The following is a 24,479-nucleotide window of genomic DNA, read 5'->3' as shown; positions in this document are numbered from 1 at the left end:
ACACATTGATGCTGCTCATACAGTTCTTCTGCCATTTGCAAAGAGCGAAACCACTTTTCACATGATCTTATAAAATAAAAGGTTTTGAAATGGTTCATATATTATCTGAGACCGACAGCCAACGAATCACTTCATTATCCTCAGACTTCTTAAACAGCCTCTTAAACACCATCATGACCCCAAATTCCACGCCGGGCGCTCTTGATCGCCTCTATTCTAGCCAATGGCTGCTCTTCCACCCGGTATGTTGTGTTGCGTTTTACGAGAGATAAACAGAGAGTCTATTTTTCGTGCTCGCCGTAGCCAACACGCATCAATCGCAGCGCACATTGCACAGCCAGTCACACCCAGACTCGAACCAGAGCATCCTTCAAAATAAAACACCCCTTGCTATCGTATCAGCATGTCAACATTACATCATTTCCTGCTCGCACGCTGTAGAAATGCAGCCGGTCGGTTATGGCTCGCTGCCAGCAGTCGCAGATACACACATTGCATCGCAACTTTTATGCATCGACTTTGTTTTTTGTGTTTGCGAATCCCAGCTCGCTTCTCTCAGGCACCGCTTGGACGTTTTTTTTCTTGTGATTTGCCTTTTCAGTCGTCCCCCGTCTCTCTCTCTCTCTCTCTTTCTGTTGATGAATGTGTGGCAGCAGATGAAGGCTCAGGAGTCGCAACAGTGTCATCGAGGGCAAGGCCACACACACACACACACACACACACACACACACACACACACACACACACACACACACACACACACACACACACACACACACACACACACACACACACACACACACACACACACACACACACACACACACACGCAGGCCATCACACCTCTCATGTGCCGATGCGTATACAGTAGCTGGCGAAGGCTGCAGGGCCCAGCAGGACTGGAATGCGATCTATTGTTCCAGAGGCCATTGAGCAACAATAGAGGATCACAAACAGTTTGCAGCACAATGCCTCCATGCTGATCTGTGCAGAAGCCCCGGTGCTGCTGTAGTGTCCTGCTGGGCTCATTTAACCACTTGGGAATCAGGTCGCTTGTGCAACTCATCAATTAATGATGGTTTTCCAACAATCACTTTAATGGCAATCACGTAATGACGGCGTGGCGGGGACACTGGCAGGCAGGGGGTGGGGGGCAGAATATCTGTCTCTGGGAACTCACACTGAATGCTAAACCAGCGCCAGAGCTGAGTTGAATAAATATTATGACTTGTTTTGTCATTAATACAATACTTTAAAGATTTTGAGTGCGAGCAGGGGTGATGAAAGCAACATTCTGAGAATATTCCTCCACTTCAGGTGCAGCCCAGAAGACACACAAAACTGACATATTGTTATGTAATAACTACCAAGGTAATTTTCAAACCTTGAATTAATCAACAACATCGAGGTCTTCTGGTTTGAGTTGAGAACAAAAGATAGAAGACGGATGTAAGAGTGTGAAACTTGACATACCTTTCAATCGCAATCAGCCCTACTCAACAGCCATTGTTGATTCTTATCAGTCTCATTGATATGGAGTCCCTGGAGCAGACAGGGCCAGCTCCACCTCCTCATTGTCACAGCAGGACATTACCACTGGTAATGGATATACTGGTCCTTTGTTGACACAGTAACAATAACCACACGGAGACATGTATGATATAAAGGACAAATACTTGTCACATATATATAGATATGTAACGCAGAGAACATATATAATGGAAACAGAATGTGCACTGCAGTCACTGCCTGAGGAACCTCAGATTCATTTCCAATAGTTCTGTATGAATGACACATGTTGGACTGACCATGCTAATGTGGGGATCTGCTTCACTTTTGGCCGATCAACCACACGGCGCAGTGTTTTAGAAACCCTGACAACAGTTTTTTTAAACACAGGTTCCAGAGTGGGGAAATTCTAAAACGCTGACTCGGCTTCGAGGTGTGGACGGGCAAAGAAACACATTTGCAGAAAACACTGCCACAGCCCCGTCTGTATGATCTGCGGCGTCATTTAATAACAATGGTGGACTACATGCTCCAGGTCATGCTGCAGAAGCGACTGGTTATTGTGGATTTATTGTTGGGTTTCTTGAGTACGAGGAGGAGCAGGAGTATTCTCTGTGTCTTCTTCTGCATTTTTGGTGTATTTGGTGAGTCACTGTGCCCCCTGAAGCCCTGGCAGATGTACTGTATCGTGTTGAGGCGTGTTCATAGTGACGTGTGGACGGAATTCTTTGTTAGAATGCCGTGGAGAAAAAAGATCATTTTAGCTCGTGTGGCCTGAGTTGATTGACAACCTTAGAACACTAAGCTTGGGCGCTCATGTGATCTTTTTTCAGGGAAGAAGTCACCGTGACACGAGGTAACGATGCGGAACAGCTGCCTCCTGGTCAACAGTCAACAGTCAACACTCTGAAGGGCTTTTAATGAGGAAGTTACTCTAAAAGTTGCTGGAAGGGAACTGGAAATCAGTTGTCAATGGGGATTTCTCTCAACCGAGTTTCCATTTGGTCAACAATGAAGCACGCTGTGCTGTAAAGGGGAAGTTGATATTATCATCAGCTGTGACGGTGACGCCGGCTGGGGTTGCGGCTGAAGCGACGCGACAGCAGGTGAACCCAGGCGGCGTGAGGAAGCCTCCTCAGCTTGTCCCTGCTGATAACTTGAAACTTTTTGACACAGCTGCCAACGGTGCAGTAAACCAGCACAAAAGCAACGAAAGCAGACAGACAAAAAGAAAATGACGGTTATCATTAACACTTAGCCTTGAGCTGTGCAGGAAATACAGTAATTGACGTCTCATTATGCTTTAACAGGAGAGCGAGAACATGCCGAGTGTTTTTGTCTTTGCCCATAAAGAAGTGAGAGTTGTGGGGAGGGAGTTTGGACGTCATGGGATTGCCTGACATGGAGAAGGAACCAAGATTCAAATTCTCTTTTTTTTTTTTTAAACCCAGCAACTGAAGCACCTGCTGAATGAAAATAGTCTTCTGGGGAAAAAACTAACTGAGATATTTCTCTTTATCTCTGCAGCTGTGGAATAAACTCAGTTGTTGGTGGGCGGAGGTGGGGGAGGCAGATAGAGAGCCAGGCAGGTACTGATATGGGAATAGAAAACAAGAGAGAGGAATTAGACTTCAATACGATGGAATAGTGAAGTGGCTCCTCCACACACGCTTTGAATGGAACTTTTTTTATTTTTAGACGCCTACAATGACAATCACGAGTATCCATTTGATTTACATAACCACATTCACATTTCCTGCTTTAAATTCTGCTGTATCAGATATTTGTCTCACTGTCTGTTGTTCACTCTTCTCCAATAAAGTCTGCCTTTTCGACACAATCATCTCGATCACACATGCGGTTTCTTGGCATCCCCTATGACATAGTAGGAGCAGACTGATCGCAACCCTTGTGGTCTGCATACTTTCCATTGTGTTCTGTGACGCTCTGAGAAGTTTTTTGCTCCTTTGGTTGGTCCCCAACCACGGTCCTCGAGGGCCCCTGGCCTGCATGTTTTAGTTCTCTCCCTGCTTCAGCGTACCTGAATCTAATGATGACGTCATCACCAAGGTTGTGAAAAAGCCCAATAACGAGCTCCTCATTGCAATCAGGTGTGTTGCAACTGGGAAGAGCTAAAACATGCAGGACAGGGACCCTCGAGGACCGAGGTTGGGGATCCCTGTCCTAGATTATTGTATGACTTAAAATTCGAGTGAGAGTGTCTGACAACACTTTCATTGTTTCCGACTGTGTGTGTTTTCAGTGTTCAGCAGAGCTTCTGCTGTTGTTGTGGTGAGATTCACCACGTTACTGTAACGTCGTCTGGAATCCATTCACCACTCCGGAAGATGTGATCCTTTACAACATGATGATGTCTCTCACACGCACGCACGCACGCACGCACGCACGCACGCACGCACGCACGCACACACACACTTGTTTTTGTCATTATGAGTCACAGTGTGAGTGTGAAAGTAAAGTGGATGTTAATATGATAGAACGAGGCGCAACAAAGGACGTCAGTCCCACGACTGGATGGCTACATGTTTGAGGTGTGTTGTTTTGTTTTTTTTTAATGCGTGGGAAGGGTGGAGTGTGGGAAGGGAAAGCATGAGAGAGAGAGAGAGAGAGAGAGAGAGAGACATTTAGACAGTTGTGCTCATCATGCAATTACTTTAATTTAATTGCGGTTCACAAACAAAATCACGGTTGTGTTTTCAGGAACGTTCAAGGAACATTACGCTTACTTACATTATTCTAAATTTAGCTATCTGCTACGTGCGGAACTCTAACCATAAAACAACGCTTCGCAATTAGTTTTAATGATTTACGTTAAGGACACGTCAAACATTTCATCCTGTACAGCAGTGTCTTTTCCAAATGAACCATGTACAAATTTCTTCTGTCACGATACAATATAAGACTGAAGTCACATGGAAAAACCAAATTGTCATCACACACTACTTTAAAAATGCTTAATCGACTGCCAGGATTAACAATGGGATATAAGAACCACAAAACTGCCTTATACGTAGACAATATTGCTCTTTTTATCCTCCCCTCCGCTATCAAGTTCTGTAATTATGGATATATTCAATGGATTCAGTCACATATCTAAATAATAAATCTGAAGCAAGGTCACTCAGAGACATGAATACTACAGTTGTTCAGGAGAATTTTCCTTTCAGATGGTCAAGATGGGAATAAACGTGTCCTCAACCCTAAGAAATCGACTAAAAAATGCTTAAAAATTACATGACGGTTCCAGATTAGGACCTCTTGTTTGCAGGTGAGAGGTTAAGGGATATTTCACATTGGGGTAGTCTGGGACTTGGTTCACTTGGGAGGGAGGAGAGCCGAGGATTTTCACGCCTTCATTCGGTTTTGGCGTTCACATTCATTTTAGAGAGCGACTCAAACCAACTGGAACATGTCGCTCAATTACAGCAGCTGCTGGTTTGGGGGCGCTGTCGCCTGAAACAAACACTGACCAGAGAGGAAGTCAAGAAGAAACACGGCTCATTGATCGGTCCAAACCGAATCTGGAAGTCCCATCGCTTTAGCCCGTGGTGGCTAGGCTAGTTAGCGCATGGCTAATGGGTAGCCACAAACAACCGTGATATTTAGTCTTCAGACCAGATATCAATGAGAGTCTTCCTCTCTACTTCTTCCTCACTACTCCACGTCTGCCCACGAGATATTTTCCAACTTTTTCTTTTCGTGTCTGCTTCTTCTAATTCACGCGGTTAGCTTTGTTTGTTTACTACCCAGAATGTATTGTGCAATATGTCATGTCCTCTCACCTCGCCCGCTAAAAAGATCGTATACAAACTAACCGAGACCGAGGTTTTCAAGGGGACTGGAGATCTCTTATTAGCTCCGGTTCAGAGTTAGTGGTCGTCCCAAACAAAATGTTTTTTTCCTGAAGAGATTCCGGTCCGGACCAAACAGGGGAATGTGAACACGCCCTCAAGCTGTTCTTTGTAAACCTCTGGCTTTGTGAAGTATGTGCTGTCATCATGCCAGGATATAAAGAGCTCTCCAAGACGTTCAGAAGAAAGATTACCTTCAAATCTGGCAAGCATTTCTAAAATATCTCCAAACGATTTTAAATAAATAACCCCTCATTTCAAGTCCAATCATCTACTTGTAGAGTACAGAGTACCACAAACAATCAACGGTTGCTTCAGAACTGATGAACTCAACAGACTCTGCCCGCGAGCCCGAGACAGGTTCCAGAAAACAAAAGTGGAAGCCTGTGCAATTCAATCTGTCCTGCACTGAAAGGTCAGAACGCCACGAGGACGCTGCGCCTGTCGGGTTGGATCTGCACCGCCCAAACTCAACATGTGTACCGTCATGATAAAGCTCACACTCTGCTGACGTACAAATGGAAAACTCAAAATTGGAAGGACTGTCACGCCTCGGGTGAACCCAGGACTGGTTCCAAATCAGGTTCTTTTAATGAATCAAGCTATTTCTTTCTCTGCCACCGAGCATATTCACACGTCTGCGCCTTATTTTTCTGCATTTTAACAAGGAATCCCGGGGTGATACCGCCGCTTATTAGCTGCCAGCCAGCTGAAAGAAGCCTATTTATATTGCATGAACCCAATAACTTGAGTGAAAGGTTATCAGTGTAATAGTGTAGTAACTGGCAGCGGCGGTGCTGTTCTGGGTGTGACTCCAGAAGCAATAACTGGATCAAGAGCTGGCAGAACACCAAGTGTGAGTGCCACAGATCTGGCATCCTGACACTACCTCGGGCTGTAAATGAGAAATGCTTGCACAGCTTACGGGGCCTGCTTGCGTATGCGTATGTAAAAACACGCTGTCATCTGCACAGGAACTCTTGAAAGTTCTGTGGGAAACGGCAGGAGAGACAACCTCTCTTGCACTTTTTCGCTAATCCAGGACAAGAACTAAAAGTACAGCGTGGATAGTATATAGAATATAAAAGTCAGCAGGTTAAATAGTGCATATATTATCATTTCTTGTCTGAAGTGGCTTTGAAATTCCAAGAATAAAATGCAGATTTTCATGCTGACCTTGAAGTCCAGTATGAAATTGGCCCAAATGAACACATTTGTGCAACTTGGCACAACATGAGCAGTGCGTGGAGGCTTAAAGGGTAATTATAGTATTTTATGACCTGAGCACTGCTTTTATAGTCTCCTGCCCTTTTGGACTCCTTCACTGCTGCAGCCACATCGTTATATTACCTGAAAACTCAAATTACTGGGCCAAAGGTTATCACCAGTGATAGAAATGAAATTAGAACATGAGAAGTGAAGATTGTTGACTCAAATATTATTATGTTAAAAATCATGACTTTTGGGGGCGCAACCTTACGTCAGTGACCTTCCTTCTTTTGCTCGATCCTGTGCAAAACCACCTCACCTGGTTGATTTTCAACACTGAGGACCGACACGGTCTGGAGACGGGAGGAAAGCTTGTTGGAGAGTGAACTCCCGTGACAGTGGAGATCCCCTCTGATTGCAAGCTTGCCATCTGATTCGCTCAACTCGTTGTTGAATGGCTCGCATGTTAGAGTTTAATTGTTATATAAGTGTAGTCCGTCTACCCTGGGTTTGTTTTTTCATGATCCGGATATTGCTCCGGGTTAAATGTTTTCCAGGAACTCTCATTCTTTGCTTCTAATAGACAGATCTTATTTCCTTCACAGTGACTTGCAAATGTTGGATGGGATAATGTTGCCAAGTATCAAAATGTGACATGTGACGATAAATAAACTAAGTTATTTAAGGAGATGTTCATGCCTTTGCACTTTGGACTGTTTACATTTAAACACACACACACACACGCACGCACGCAAGCACACACACACACACACACATTGCATAGTGCTATTTATAAACTCCACATTTTAAATAGGAATGGTACTTCAAAAGATTTGTTTTGCTGCCAAAGTGCAAACAGACGCATGGAGAACAGACACAAAGTCTGTCTGAAAGTAAGTCTTTTCCCTTCATTGAAGTACAAGGAAATGCATAGTTCATGACGCAGCGTTACGGCGGGGATGACTCAGCCACGGAGTGTTGAGTAATAGTACCAGAAACCTGCTCAGTTAGTGTCGATCCACATTCTGGAAAAGCAAAGTTTTCTGCATTTCTCTCCATTGTGTGACTGCGAGCGACGACACAGGTGGAGAACAGGAGCGGAAGCTCTAGTGAACGTGTCGGCAAACGCTGGGTGACTCATCCGCACGTGCGCGGCAAACACAATGAAATGTTATCAGAAGCGACGCGACTACTCATCCGCCACAAACGGATCCCGGGCAAGTTTGTTTACAAGCATCCAGTGTCACCCCCCCCCCCCCCCCCCCCCTCCCTCTCCCCCATACGCCCCCCACTCCCCACCCCCTCTGCTTTCTGTGGAAGTCCCAGCCCATTCTTATCTCAGCCTCCCACTTCCACTGAAACCAACACACCCAAGCCCTGACCCCGGACATGTGAGCTGTGTATCTGTTCCACACATGGCCATCTTCTGTGTGTGTGTGTGTGTGTGTGTGTGTGTGTGGGGGGGGGGGGTATGTACATACACAGGAAAGGAAGCGTGCCATGTGTGACTGATATTGCTCATCCTCGTGTGTTTGTTTATAATACGTCAGCAGCATCAGTTCTGCCGGCCTGAAGCGGCAGTTTTTCCTGGAAAAGAGCACTCGATCCCGCCGTGGCACCTTCGTGTTCAGGTTGCTGGTGTGTTTGCTCAACTGACACAGATGAGCCTCTTTGAGCCCTGCTGACAATCCCTTTGATAAGACACTTGGAACAAGCCAGATTTATACTGAGCGTCAAATCCGCAAATTCACATACTGTAGATCCTGAATATGAACAAAGTCACTTTCCTCATGGGGTACATATGAACCAGCGGAGCTTGGGAATTCACACTATCCTATTTTACCCCTAACGCGTTTTACTGACAAAGTGTTTTGGTCTATTTATGTGAAAAAACAATAATGTTGGAACTGTCAGGAGTAGTATTTTTCTGGATAAGTTCTCTGAACCATTTTTAGTAGGTTACCACTGTAGGCTATGAGTTAGTCACATGTTGTTATGAACAATGACAAAGAGGACAAAAATGAGGAGACTTGTGGAGAGAAGCCCAGTGGGACAGACTGCTATAGAAATAACGTCTTTTTAATGGCCGTAGCAATCAGCACACAATAGATTGAACTACTTCAAGTCTGTGGTCGATCACTGTGGCAGCCTTTAGAAACACATTTAAAATGTCTATTTAGAAATGCACCATCCTGGATCTACGATCATGAAAAATACATTTGCTCCATTTTTTTTTTTTTCCCTGTCATCAGCTGGACATCATCAAGTACATACCTGAAAAGTTTCATTGGACCTCAGTGGTGAGGACTTAAATCTGAAGGCAGAACCAATTTATTACGGATTCACCATCAGTAAGGAAAGAAAACAGATTGTGCATAACAAGCAGCTGAAATCACAAGGCTTTATTGCTGTATGTTGGTTATCCCTCTTTGTTATTGTTTGCACCACAATTATCTTGCTCCTCTTCATCAACTTGTTGATTGTTTTTGCTCGTGTGGACGAGGCCTGAGTCTCTCCGAATGGCCGAGCGCCTCAGTCTATCATGAAGAGTGACACCCGCCACCCTGCGGAGAAAACTCATTTCAGCCGCAAAGTTCATGACCATAGGTGAGGCTGTTGATGTAGACCGACCAGCAAACAGAGAACTTTGCTTCACAGCTCAGCTCCTCTTCACCACAACTGTCTGATACGGTGACTGCGTTACTCACTTATCTCACCATCCGCCTTCCCATCGCTCCTGAATAAGACCCCGATACTTGAACTCCTCCACCTGGGGAAGGTCAACCCGCCCCACCCTTCTCCGTGAGAGGACCATGGACTCAGATTTGAAGGTGCTGATCCGCATCCCAACCGCTTCACACTCCAGTGAACGCTGGAGGCCCTCATGTGACGCCGCCGGGAGGACAACATCATCTGCAAAGAGCGGATGTCGTTCCTCGGGCGCCCCCACATGATGCCTCTTGGCCTCGGCTGCACCTTGAGAAACGATTTCTCTGCAATGAATCCTTCCTGTTTCTCGAAGTGGTGGGGTGCTACGCTGCGGTGGCCAGGGGGCTGCTGGTGGTGAAGCGTCTTGCTCAGGGGTCGACTGTGGCGACGTGTCAGGTGTGGGATTCGAAAATGCAAAACGGACATCCTAAGCCCACTTCTCCAAACCCCTCGGAACCAATTTTGATAGTTTTCTGAGTGTTTTCTTCGTTTATGGACGACTTGAATAGGTTAAGGTTACGATTTAGTCGACAGAGACATTAGTCACCAGGAGCATTCCTGGTCATAGGTAGCAATAAAGTCAGGACTTCTCTGTTGCCACAGCAAACCTCTCTACACCAAACGGTTGAGATGATAAATGAAAAGATAGAGGGAAAAATGGATGACTCAGTTTGCTTTGTTTTGCCTCAAAGTTGTGTTCACACGTCCGTGCAGCTCAAACACTACAAAGAGGGCAAACGTTTTCCTGCAGCACTACTGTGACTAAGTGTTGAGTACCAAGACGTGAGACGATGTTTCCACATCCTCAGCTCGTCCAAACACTGAGAAACTACCACCACTTCCACTGCAACAGGGGGTCTGGAGCTGTGTGAGGAGCTTCAGCCCCTTCACAAAATGTTGGGTAAATAAATCATTAAAAATTGAAAGACTGATTTTCTTTTTACGTGTTGGTTTACCTGTATGCTGGATAGATGGAGAAAAACAGGCCACTCCAAAGCTATGATGAAAGCACAATGGCAAAACAGCTAAAACTATTAAAATGGATCAAACTAAAATGGCTGAAGGGGCTAAAATGACTTGATAAGAGGAAATTGCTGAAAACGGCCCAAAAAAATACCTTCAAACTAAATATAAAAGATGTAAAATGGAGGTGAAAGGGTAGGACATCTAAAGTGGGTAAAACGGCTAACTACTGTAACCTGTATGTAAGTTATAGGCTATATCATTTTCATTCCAAAGCTTAAACATCTTTTCGAGCTTCAGATGACTTTTATCTCATGGGAAATGAGCTCTCTTGGTCTTAAAGTTTGCAGAGCTTTGAAATAGACTGAAGGCCGCTCAAACCATGGGAAAATGGTGGCGGTATCTGTGTTCTTGGCTCTAAATCAGTGGCCCTACGTCACACTGTGAGACCGGTTCAAGGACGGCCGTCCTCATGGTCTTGTAACTTAAAGTTAAGACCAGTGGCGGATACCAAGTCTTTCTAAATCACTGTTCATCTTAAAACATCTCGACGGTCGTCACATTCATTCTGTTTGTTTTGTCCCCATGTAGAGCGTCTTGTTTGAAAGGCCATCACAGTAAAAGCTGAAGGAAAATGCTAGTAGATGTAACAAGTTCTTACTTCAAGCTCCTTTAGTTTAATTGACATCACAAATCATCCTCTGTTCGCGTCCATATTCTCCTCCTGCTCCTTTTTGTTTTTTGTGATCAGTTTTTTTTTTTTAATTGTTTTTGTTACATGAGACAATTTTACAGAAGAAATACAGTCACTAAGGATTTCACTTCCTGCTCCTTTTTTGGGGGAGATTATTACAAAACACATAAATGCCACAACATGTAGAGGTTCCGGTCACATTTATGTTTGTGACGTGTTGTTGTCACGCATTCACCCGACGGGGCTGCGATTCAGCTTCGGTTTTCACGGTGACATATGCAGATTTGTGTGGTACCGTGTGGCTCGCTGTGAACTTAGAGTGATAAGATCGCATGTCTCTCCGAGGAATGCAAATCTATATAATCAGAATGGAAAATTCTACATTTCCTTTCCTGTTTTCTTTTTTTTTTTTTAAACTGAAGAATTTATTTAATTATATCTACTGTCAATATAGAAATTTCCAATCTGGTTGAGCAATTATCTCTAACAAGACAAAATGAGGAGGCTGTCATTGTCACTGTGGAGGGAAAGATAATGCATATGTAAAATGTTGAGAAATGAAGGTTCTTTATTTTGTCCCTCAATTAAAAGAATAACTTAAAAAAAAGAAGAATCAGGAGGTTGCCATATTTCATATAAGGTTGAGCTATGCCAACTTGTTTGCGTCCCCAAAAAAACCTCATAAATTCTTTTATTTGTTTACTGTAAATGTTAGAAATCCATATTATATGTATTGACAAGTGTTTGCATGAATTGTAAGGCCAAAGTCTCTTTCAGCTTGAACTAATGAATGCAGTCATTCATTGAGCTCGTTTAACCCAACCAACAGAGTTGTCTGCTCAAACCTGAGATCCCCGTCGAACTGTGCAGATTTCATAGAAACATGTGGGAAAGCCATAATGCTGCAGGAGGACACTGAGGAGATTCAGTCCATATAACCGCTGCCTTCCCTCCGGTGCTGGCAGAGTGCTAAACAATGATGTCAGGACATTCCTCGGGCTTCACAGACATTCTCCAGGCAGCGGCAGCAGGCTTAAAAGGTCTTTTCACAGCATTAAAGAAATAAAATACACCCCTTCAAAACCAAGTTCAGACGGTACACAAACTCTGAGATTCATTTTTTGGTTGTTTTTTTCCTGCAATGGGCAACAATAGATTCTGCAGAAATTCTTCAAATCTGAGTCTGGTTCTGCAGTTTCCCAGGGTCTTTCCTGTTAAAAGGGAGTTTTTCCTTTCCATCGCCTCCCCTGAAGTGGAATCGTTGTTTTTTTCTTCTTTCTCTCCGTAAAACTGCCTTGAGAGGACTGTGTTGAATTTGGCGCTATCGAAATTAAATTGGAATTGTATTTCACGCTCGTAGATCAGTTTCCCATGTACAATATAGAGTTTGAGTCTATTCTCATATGTACAAACCTTTAGTGGATCAGGCCTCATTTGCACTTTAAATCATATCTGGAACTGTTGGAAGTTTAGAAAGGAGGTGACTGCAGCTCTTTGTAATCAGCCACTTGTACAAACGATTGAGGAATGAATCACTGTTTTCCCCCCACAATGCTCCGGGAGTGCTCGTCTGAAAGTTTTGTTTGGAAAAGCTTGTGACTGAGGTTTCCAGGGGGGACGACACAGACTGACCCGGCGAGCCGTGGCGCTGTGTGGGAGCCGGACGGACGCTGCAGGCGTGTTTCTACAGGTTGCATTCCTTCCAGGAAAGTGCAGCATCTCCGAGGAAGTCTCCCTCTCTCATTGCCATGTCTGGTTTGCAGTTGCTGTTCTGCTGTTCTTCACCTTCACCGCCGCCCCAGTGACTCCACGCTGCTGATACACACACAACCAAACACACACACACACACACACACACACACACACACACACACACACACACACACACACACATTTGCCTCTCCCTTTCCAACAACTCAGTGACCTCGTTTTTACTGTACAGCTGATATTCTCTCACCCTCCTTCTCAAACACACACCCCCACCCCCACACACTCGCTGACCCCTGGCAGCCGATCCCAGGCGTCTCTTCCCAGAATTCAGTGGGGTGATGAAAACAGCTGCTGCGCTGATCTCAGTCCAGACTCTTGACCAGAGTCTGACCAGAATTCCTCTGAATCACACAGTCTTGTGATTCAATGGAAACCCCATTATCTCCCCCTGCTGTCAGTGCTGATGAGAGCTGATGAGGGATGGAGGATAATAACTAATGAAGGAGTCACCGGCCGCCTCCTTTGAAGGAACCGAAGCTCGAGCGGAGTGAGAACCTGTTTTTCATAAAGACGCCGGCACTTCCCGTCAAAGGCTTGTTGTTTTTCTCTCTCAGTCAAAGTGATACAACAAGATGATTCACTTGTTACTTTCACTTTGAGTGTGTTCCCCCCCGCCCCCCCTTCCCCACAAACACTTCACCTAAACAGGCTGCACACACTGCATTAGTGTCATAAAAGAAGAAAAAAAAAAACACACATCGCAGCAATAACATGATGGCAAAGCGTCCGCCGTGCGGCTGCATTGAAATACTGTCTTGTTCATAAAACACAAGAATTCAGACAGCTGCTCTTCTTTAGCCTCGTAAAAAGTCTGACTGAAGCAGAGCGGACAGGATGCCGACTTCTTTAATAACGTATGAGGAGCAGCTGGAAATGCTCTCACAGGTGTGTCCTGAATTTATGTTGCTCAGTTGATTTATTACGCCGACTCCACCTTGTTTTCTATCGAGAAATGAGGGACTTGGGGGATTTTATATATCATATATATTGAGTGGAATACGTCAACGCAGCCGCCATGTTGGGACGGTGCGCCATTGTGGAGCCTCCATCGGTGCATAGATTAAAAAAAATACATTTCTCAACAAATATGTCTGAATGTCTTTTAACATTTCAAGTAAGGGAGCGTCCATTCTGTATTATTCACAAGATATAGAAATTATAATTTTTAGATCGATGATAAATGATCACTTCTCTAAGACCATATATAATTTCATTTGTTTCATATATAAAGCATTACAGTCATGATTTAGTATGTTTATAAATCATGGGAACATGTATTGTTTTATTAACAAAAAAACCCAACAACAAACCAGCAAAACAATAAAAACATGTGTAATTATATTTATTAATTTATTTGAAAACATGTCATCACGTTACATACATAACTTTTAATTCTTTCTGCGAGAATTATGTAAGTAACAAATATTTTAACTTTCCTTTGAAAATGACACTACAACAACGACAATTCACTCTATGGGAAAACCCGTCCTACATGTGGGCGTCGACCAAACAACGACATTTCATATGTCAAAATTTCAGATTAAATATCAATAAACAATTTCTCACCTTTTGCTATTTTGTTGGTTGGAATGACTGTAAGCAGCACAGACGTCCAGCATCTCCAGTGACTGTCTGGCCGCTGTCAGGGAGTGCAGGTGGTGTGTGGATGGACCCAAGCAGAGATCACAGAGTTCCATAACAACCAGAGTTTATTGAAGTCCAGGGGACACGAGGGCGACGAGAGGAGAGACATGATGACACGTAGACAAGAACAAGGACAACAGAGGGAGAGGGGTTTCAATACACAAGGAAGGGCTGGACACAGGTGGAAAACAATAATGGGGACACACAGAGGGATAAGGCCATTGGTTAATTGGAAACACGAGGTGAGACACACAGGGGCAGACACAGAGATCTGAAAGTACCCCCAAAGACGGGGGGGGGGGGGCACAGGGGCCATGGGGAACTTGGGACAGAAGGCAACTTGTGCCAAGATGCTGGAAGGTGATTTAAGAAGACCCACATCAACACACTCAGCTCAGACTTTATGTGATGCAGTCAACAGCTTCACATTGAAAAGTCCCATATTATGCAAAATTCCCTTTCTAAAGGTTTTCTAACAGTAATATGTGTCCCTATAGTCTGTGTCTGAGGCTCCAGCAGTGAAGAAAGTCGGTCTTCTCCCTCACTTGCTCCACTTTCTAGCGAATGTGTGCTCCTAAAGGTGATTCAGAGATTTTCCCTTCATGATGTCATGAGGGGGGAAAAACTCCCTCTGGTAGTGGATACTCACTTTGATCCTCCCACAAGAAGATAGAAATTTGAAAAGATTACTGAGAAACAGTAACAGTTCCCCTTGCAGTTAGCAGGAGGTAGCGTTAACTACTTGGTAGTAACTGTAACGACACATACAACCAAACTAAGTAACATATTCGGACACACAATAATTCTAACTCATCATCTTCAGGAGCCTCTCCTTCTGGGTCACATTCTGGTTCAAACTGGTTAATTGGCAGCATTTATACGATAAATCCACCGTAAACATTAGAGCATGATACCGGAAAGCCTGTCTTCTCCAGAGATGCTAGATCTGACTGTTTCTAGCCCAAATGTCAACCTCTCTAGCTACTCATGATAAAACTATTATAGGTATCATAAAGAACACATAATAAACACACAACTGCTCTAAGTACACTGAGATAAAAGGAAACACAAACAGGCTCCCCAAGAAGCCCAATTGGGTGGAAATCCACTCAGACTAGCCCTGGAGGAGGCGTGGACAGACACAGACAAAGAAACAGCCTGTTCTCAGTAGAGCTCAGTAGAGGGACTTTTAGACTGGAGGACATTCAGGACCGAGGCTGGATTTGATGAAAAACACCTTGAATAGCCACAAAGTAGGCAAAATATTGAAAGACGCCAAGCCTCCCCTTGAATCCTGCTCTGTGTGTGACAGATACCGCTGAATTTGGTCCGAAAAAACTCAGTCCTCATCTAAATATGTGATTTTTAAGATTGTCACCCCCCCCACACCCGTACCCCCCGTGCGAATATAGCGAACCGCTGGTGCCTTGTTGTCTTATTACTGTCTGCAGATCGAGTGCAGCCGCCGTCACCTGAGCTGAACCTTGCTGCGGGTTCCTGCGCTCTGTTTTCACAAGCTGTCTAAAGCGGCTGAGTGGTTTTGTAATATACTCGTACGCTCGCTCTCTGCACTCTAAGGCCCCTCCTGCTCCTTCGCGCCGTCCCTAAATGACTCTGCCTTCCTCGTCTCCGTCTCCATCTGCTCCCCACGACTCGTAGTGTTTATTCATCGCTCTCTCCCTCCGCTACCATCTGCTTGCCCGCCCGCCCGCCCGCCGCCACACGGCGAGCGTTTCCTCTCCGCACTCGGCCTTTTCCTCACCATACTGCACACCTCCACTCTCACCAGCTTCTGCTGCACCGGCGGTGCGTCTTAAATTCCTTAAATAGACCGGAAAACAATAAAAGTGTCGCCAGCTTTCATGCTTCTCTCCGGAGCTGAGAATGTTTGTCCGAGTCCGGGCAGTTGGTAGTTGCACGCTAATGGTTCGTTTGCGTTCGGGGGCGGGGCTTAGCCAAAGGCCCATTGATCGAAGGACAATGTTATTCGTTAGAGACATCTCCTCAGCCGGACGCCCACAAGTTTTATTTACAAACTTTGGTATGATTGGATGTTTTGTCACACCTTGCCTGAATATTATTCAGTTTTTTTTTCCAGCATTCACGTAAGCACAGTCTAAAGCTTGGAAAAGTCCCGTGTGGGTCTCATCATTCTGAGTAAATCGTCTGCAAAACGAAAGTACAATCTCTCTGTGTGAGCAAGCAATTTACTGTGATAATCTCAGTAAGTCAGGAAAATAGAAAGTGATCAAATGCTCTTTATTTCATGTCACTTAACTTGCATTTTGATTCAATTTTATGCAAAAATAGAGGACTTGTATGGTTTATATACTATCAAAGGTTTCTTGATGTCCATCCTCTCAAGTGGGGAAACGTTGTTCTCAGATGGCGACACGCATGTTTGCTGACTTATTTATGTGCCGTGCAGCCCGAGCCTGGCAGCGTGGATGTGATGATTTATATGGCTGCAGACAGATGCAATACATTCTGAGGACTGCATAATGGATGAGCGTGCGATGACTGACGCCGCCTCCGAGAATCAAACAAATTAACCCCTGAAACCACACAGGAACCCGTTTTATAGAAGAGATGGTGTGATCGAACGCGTGCTCACACCGAAACCAGATACTTCAAAAAGCAGAGCAGCTGCTTTCACCAGGTGCAGGCTTTTTCTTTTTTTCTTTAATTCTTAAAAAAATATATAAATACAGCAACTGATTTCTGCATCAACAGTCCGCTGTTTTTAATTCAATTCTGTTCATTGAGGGTGTCTAAAATCGGCCCGCAGGAAGTCCCTGCAAGGTTTAAAACTAACTACGAAGACGTCAAGAGGGCTTTGCCAAAATGAGAAGCTTTTAATTGTAGTTTCTTTCACGTGCATCAAAGAGTTTTATGAAATCCAACACGAAACGTCAGTGATGCGGCGGGGAAAACTGGTGAGCTTATTGATGGAGTAGCATCAGCGTCAAAACCACAGGATTTTGGCGAGTGTGAAAATATATGCGCCCTAAAGGCTAAAGCAACTGGTCGTCACAGTGTGGGGTAACGGGTCCAGAAACAGAGAGGAGAGGTTTTTACTGCAGGTTTTTTTCAACTGGTATCCGACATGATTTCCCCGCTGACAGTCTACGGCAGTCACGTGACTCTGTGCGTCGCTTCTATTGGTCATTGAGCAATGAATCCGTCCTAAGCAGTCCTGGACCACACAAACAGACAGGAGCAGTACATTTTCATTCGGGACCTGAAATATCTCCGTTTTATTAATATGGCCAGGATCCCTCCGGACCAATAAATATTCACTGACATCACAAAATGAGCAAATCGGACACATTTCTTGTCAGTGACCAAAAGAAATTCGTCCCGATCCGCCTTGTTTGCGGCACGCTTTGGTGTGGCTACCGTAGAAATTTCTAGATATCAAAAGAGAAGTGACAAGCTGAGTTCACTGCAACAATAAAAGCACTATTCTGAATTGTCATTCCAAAATAATTTCATCTTCACGCAGTCGTCTTTTATGGGTTGTTGGAGCTCGATAAGTAACAACGACCCAAATTGTAATCAAATATAATGTAATAAAACCCAAAATGTAATAACTGGTGGATAACAAACTTTTAATATTACATTATGGGGGCAGGCAAATATCTTTCCCCTATTATTGTAATAATTTTGTTACATCATAAAGTGAGTCAATAATTTATGGTTTGTACTTGAACTGCTTCAATTTGAATAACACAGAAAGAATGATTTCCAAAAGTTTGGACTATTTGTTTATATCTATATACAGATTATGGTATTTCTGTAAGATTGCTGTTGCCCAAGTTATTTATCATCTAATGTTCTCTATAATCTGTAATCTAGTTCTCCAAGCATCAGTACAAAATCATGTATAACATTAAACATATTAAGATCAAATTAAATTATTTCTAAATGTTTTTACACTATTGTCCTACATACGTTTCAGGTTTTATTACATGATATTTTATAACAATTCGGGTCATCGTTACATTATGTTACAGGCTCTAACATCCTTGGTGGTCTTTGGTTCCCTGAAATCAGGACTTGGTGGAGCTCCTAACGCAAGCTTCGACCATCACCAGTGACCTTCACCTGCAAGCTGTCCAGGAGGGCGAAAACCGAGCAGGGCGGCCATTAAAACTCGAAATAAAAGCATGTACCGGGTGCCAAGCATGTCCCCGCTGCTTCCTGGAAGAGCAGCGGATGGTAGTGGGACCGGAGCCAGTGTGGCAGCGTGACAGCGTCAGGAGCCACGGCAACAGATTTAGCCCTGCGCTCCGAGCCAGAGCCGCTGAAAGACAGAGTTTGGCTCAGGCCAACGTATAAGCTGCAAATATCCTTGATTTTCCGCCGCCTGGTTTTCAGTGAAAGCCTCTCTGTGTGAGAAGCCTGGGAGAATTTCACAGCACTGAATACCTGCTCATTGCCATGAATCATAATCAGGAGCAAAGGCAGGTTCACAAATATCAATAACACACAAGGCGGATCGGCGCGATTTCATGTTGTCACATCATTTATTGCAACAGCTTGCTCGCGTTTCACCTGTCTCATACTGTCGAATACTGGTTGTCGCTGTTTTTTTAATTCTGGTTGGCCACTGAGAATAAGTTTAGCCTCTGCTGCGTGCAGCGACTGAAAACTTCAGGCCAAAGTTACAGGAAACCGATCAGTCAGGCTTAAAAGAACCCAGTGACTTTTGGCAGGAAGTGGGGCGAAACTGTGGTCTCCAGTGTGAGAGTGAGTGGCTCACATCTGCCCTGCAGAAGAGGCGGTGGAACTGTCGTCCACACTTCTGCGACGTGTTCCCACAGCATTTACCCGACAACCGGACACTTTCTTCTAAACGAAGTGTGGTGAGGGTTCAAATAAAAAGCCGAGATCAGTTCAGAAGTGTTTCACGGCCTTAAAATAGAATCATTCAAGTGGACCTGCCATGCTGCTTTTTTCTGCCATCTAAGTTTCTATATTTTATTTAAAAATTGTTCTTTTATTATTTCTTTATGATTGTGAATCTATAGCAGCAATGAAAAAAAAACAGTTTAATTGAGAAGGCTAACATGCAACATTATGTGCTTGTAATTTGACACCAGCCTAAGAAGTCTGCTGTCAAGAAATAAAATAAAAAACCATCCAAAAATGTCATCCAGGATATGTTAAAGATATTATATTTCAACAATTTCACATCGGTTTCAGAGGTCCAACAACATTAAATTTTCAATTCGATTCAACTTTATTTATTTAGCCCCAAATACAACACAGTCCTTTCTATTTGCTTGTTATAGAGAGAAAAATTCTATTCAAAGTGTATTTTATCAAATCCAGCCTTGGTCCTGGATGTCATCCAGTCTAAAAGTCCCTCTACTGAGCTCTACTGAGAACAGGCTGATTCTGTGTCCGTGTCTGTATCTGTCCAGGTCTACTCCAGGCTCGTCTCGGGGAGAAGCACTCTCCAGTGTTTCAGATTAAGTGGTTTCCCTGTTAACTGGTGACCCTTTAGCGTTCCTTGTTGCTGCTGATAACGGATGTTAAAAACCCAACAGAAATCTGTAGCTGTCCTGAGAAACGCTGTTTAACGGTGTTTACAATAAAGTTTCCAAGAGTCGTACCTTCTGTGAGTCTTATTTTAATACATGCTGCTATTAGCAGCAACGATGGATGCTAAAGGAAGCCCATCACCATTTAACAGGGAAACCAGCTAATCTGAAACACAATATGTCAATGTTTATGGTGTTTTTATCACGATGGCTCATAGGAACACCATTTTTCAACCAGTTTGAACCAGATGGTATGTGTCGTTACAGTTACTACCAGGTAGCTAACGCTAGCTCCTGCTAAATGTGAGGGGAACTGTTACCGTTTTTCACATTGTACTGAATTTATTAAATATATGAGTAAGGCAGAGCTCTACTACCAGAGAGAGTGGTTATTTCCCCTCATGATGTCATAAAGGGAAAATCTCTGAATCTCCTGTATGAGTGCACGTTTGCTAAAATGTGGAGCAAGAAAATGAGGGCGATGACAGACTTTCTTCACTTCTGGGGCCTCAAACACAGGTTATGGGGAAACACATTACTCTTAGGAAACCATGATAAAGTAAATTTAGCATATTATGGAACTTTAAAAACAATATGGAAAAACTAAAATACATCTTAGAAACTTATCTTGAAAATATTGAGCGCTTAAATTAAAGCATTGGACCAGTATAACTCTCAGGGCAGCACTGATGACCTAATCAGCCGTCGTAGAGCTGGTTTGATCCATTAATAATAAAAAAACATGGAAATCCTATATTTCTCAGTATAACTGTGAAGTCAAATATCAAAGAAAAAGTAGCTATCATGTTCGGCTAATGAGCTGATTAGCAACGAGTGTCAGTAGAGTAAATAAACATGAGTACATCCACTGAATAGTTCTGAACTCTACTTGACACTCGATGTACTCGTGATGTTTGAGTTAAAACTAATTTGTAACTGCTTGTATAAAGATTAAGAGAGAACGTACCATGTACTGCTAAAACGTGTGATTCTCTGCGATTAAATGCTGCAAAATCAGGAGAAACAAGCAAGTAGTGCCGCAGCCGTCTGGAACATTCTTTACATTCTTTACAAATCCATCTATAGTGTAAAAAATACAAATAATCACAGTTAGTGTTCTTGGCTGTGTCCCAACGATCTGGTAACTACACACCTCTGAAGATGATTGTAAACTGTGGTGCCATCTGCATAGAAAACCGTGTCTATTTTGGCTTTTAGTGTTTGTTTTTTTTGTGGCTAGAGGTTTACGATTCCATTCCTCCAGTCCAGTCCTGCTGATGTCCCCCTGCAGGCGAGAGCCTTTTACTAAACTGAGCTTCTCAACATGAAATGTTATTACTTGTAAACCTGAAATCAATACCAATCACTTGCTGTCTGCACGATTGAGTTAAACTAGTCACAGTGGAGCCACTCATCCCGGGGGAACACAAACACCCCACAAATGATTACGCTTCCATCGGTTTGGATTAGATATAAATTTGTCGGATTCATAAGCACAGCATTGTAAAAAAAATGTTTGTGATTCTTCTAGTTTTTGGACATTTTGACTACTTTTGGAGCAATTTTAGCTGATTTATCTGTTTGACTTTTCAGTCGTTTTACTTGATTCAACAATAAATTGTAACCATTGTGGCTTTTTAAAAATTTATTGATTTGAATTTCTTTAAACAGTTTGAACCATTATATCAGGCTATATCAGGCAAACTGTTTTAATAGTTCTTTATTGCGATTTTAACAATTTCACCTTTTTGAACAATTATTACCCCATTTTAAGTTATTTCAACGATTTACCATTTTCCGCATTATTTAGCAATAAGTAGCAATTTTCAACTGTTTTGGTTTATTGTCGTTTTAAACTTTTGAAACGCATTTAGCAGTACTTTTTAACCAGTTTTTAAGCTTTTGTGGTGTTTTTTCTAATCTTTTTTGGCTTTTTGTTTTTCAAACACCTTCACCTTCTTTAATACTTTTCATGATTTTGACAGTTTTCCATTTTTTAGGCATGTCAGCAATATTACATTTGTCATATATATATATGACAAATGTAATATCGCTATATACAATATCGCTATATATATATATATATATATATATATATATATAATTTGAGTTTTTCTTCTTTAACCACTTTGGCTATTTGTACTTTTAAGCTATTAGCCATTTTCGCCACTCTGGCAGTTTTAACTATTTTAGCTTTTTTTTTTTTTTTTTTTTTTTTAATTTTAGCACTTTAAACATTTTTACATCTCTCAAAATTGTTTTTAGTTTTTGTTTTTACATATTTAGCCATTTTAACTTTTTCAGCTGATATGGTTGTTTTAGCATATTTACCTCGTTTAGTTGATTTAGGCAATTTCACCTAGTTAAATAGTTTCTTTCGGCCTATTGTATATTTCCCTGCTGTATATTAGCAGTTTTAGTAGTTAAGCAGTTTTACCTGTTTAACTTTCTTGCCTGCTCTTGTGGCTTTAGCTGTTTTAAAATGTTCAACATTTTTTTTCTTGTTTCTCTTCACATATCAAATGTCCAGGATACCATCAATGATGAAAGTGACCTCAAATGAGTCGACTTACATTAAATAAAACTCGATCTTCCACCAAGCCTTTTCTTTTTTTTATGGATCTAATTATGTTTAGCTTAGCGAGATATGCATTTGGAAACCCAACATTTATCAGCTGAATTAAAAGGCAGCCTGCAGGTAATATAGTTGAATGTGACACATTTTATTTAAATGTGACATTTGTCACCCTGAGCTGTAAGGTAACAGCAATTCTGAAAGACAGTTTGGTCTGTAATTAACATAAAAATATGATAAAAATGTCTATTTACATATAATTTTTTGGAAGCTGCATTAAAGCACAACAGAGAGGCTAAAGAGCCACAACATCTCGATATGTCACTGATGTATATGATCAGGTTCAGGACTTCTGCTTTGCTGTCAGCAACACACTGATTGCTTTAAAAACTGATTTAATCAGTGGACCCAAAAACAAATGTGATGGCGACTGCTGTCTTTCATGTGATGAGAGACCTGCACTCACCCAACCCCGTCTGTCCACAGGTTCTGCTCTCAGCACATAATAGTGATTCACACTCTCTTCATAAAATAGATGTAAAAACATCAGTTTGATGCAGCGGCAGCCAACAGCGCAGCAGGACTTCCCCCCAAAAAACACACAATGAATCATCAAAGTGATCATCGCGGCGAAGGTGGGCTGATAAAATAAAGTTGGACTCCATCAAAGCCAGTGCTAATCGGAGCATTACCCAGAACTGAGCCGAACGAAAGAGCCAATAAAAACAGAGAGACGACCAAACACAACGGGCCAGTGGGTTAGGGAGCCCGCTCAGTTCAAGTGAGGATAACATCAAAGCTGTAACTCTACACAGGATCTGCGCTGCGGCTCAGGGCTGTCTTCAAACCCTAATCACTCCTAATAGAACTATATTGGATTCTCGATACTCCGTTCTCTCTCAGCTCATATATCTTCCACTTCTCATCCTCTTCAGCGACCCTTACTGCCGAGTGTGGGAGCCTCCCTGAGAGCACCGACCGGCCATCAGTTTCAGCTTTTCAGAGAGTAACTGCCGTGACAGGCAGTTCCTTCATTCCTTCAAGATCCAAACAAACAGCTTCGTAACACCTGACTGCCACAATTATACAGACACAAAACAAGATATACTTTCTGTTTGTCTGTTTGACGCGAGGTCTCATGCTCCAGAAAGCCCTGCGTCAGACAACCACACAGTGCGTACAGTACAATGAAAAAAATAAAATGAATTTGTCCCAAAACATAGCCTTGTGGCACACCATTGGGGACCCTTAAAAAACTTCATGAATTATCCCTGTACATATTTTTTATGGTCTAAGAACCTCAAAGCGATTGAAAGAGGTCAAGTATCTCGGAGGACAATCTAAATGGCTTCATAAATTCATGAAATCACTTGGGAACATCATCCAAGACTCACAACTACTGATATGATTCCATCACTTTAACATGCACACATGAGAATATTCACTGACATATACTTTTATACAACCTAATGTACCTTCATTTAGCAAAAAAAGGTGCATTATGGAAACAGCCACGCTGTATTGTTGTCCAGAGGAAAAGGGACTGATCCAGGTTTGGTTTTATACCAACAACTAAAATTAATTCTGCAGGATTTACTCAACACGTGGAAACATTTCACTCTGAAATTCCTTCTGAGGGCAACATGTGGTGCGGTGAGTCAGGTGAGGACGTTTCAGGAATAAACTCTCTCTAAAGGTCGTTTGGATAAAGAGAATCATAACAAGATGTGGCACCGAACAATCCATTCATCTATCCATTCATCCACTCACTCACTCGTTCACTCACTCACTCACCCGTCCATCCATCCTGGTGTGCTCCAGAGAAAGAAAATGCAACAATTCATGCCACAATCACACCTGCATGTTCCACCACACCATAATTTAAGGAACCACTCAGAGACCCACTGGGTTTACTATCCAACCTGTTAGTTGGAACAGAGGTCGAGGAGAAAATGAGTGCGGATGAAGAACCAGTCTGCAGTTGT

Source organism: Lipophrys pholis (genome assembly GCF_963383615.2).
Source record: "Lipophrys pholis genome assembly, chromosome: 8".
Taxonomy (NCBI): Eukaryota; Metazoa; Chordata; class Actinopteri; order Blenniiformes; family Blenniidae; genus Lipophrys; species Lipophrys pholis.
This window is presented reverse-complemented; position numbering follows the sequence as displayed.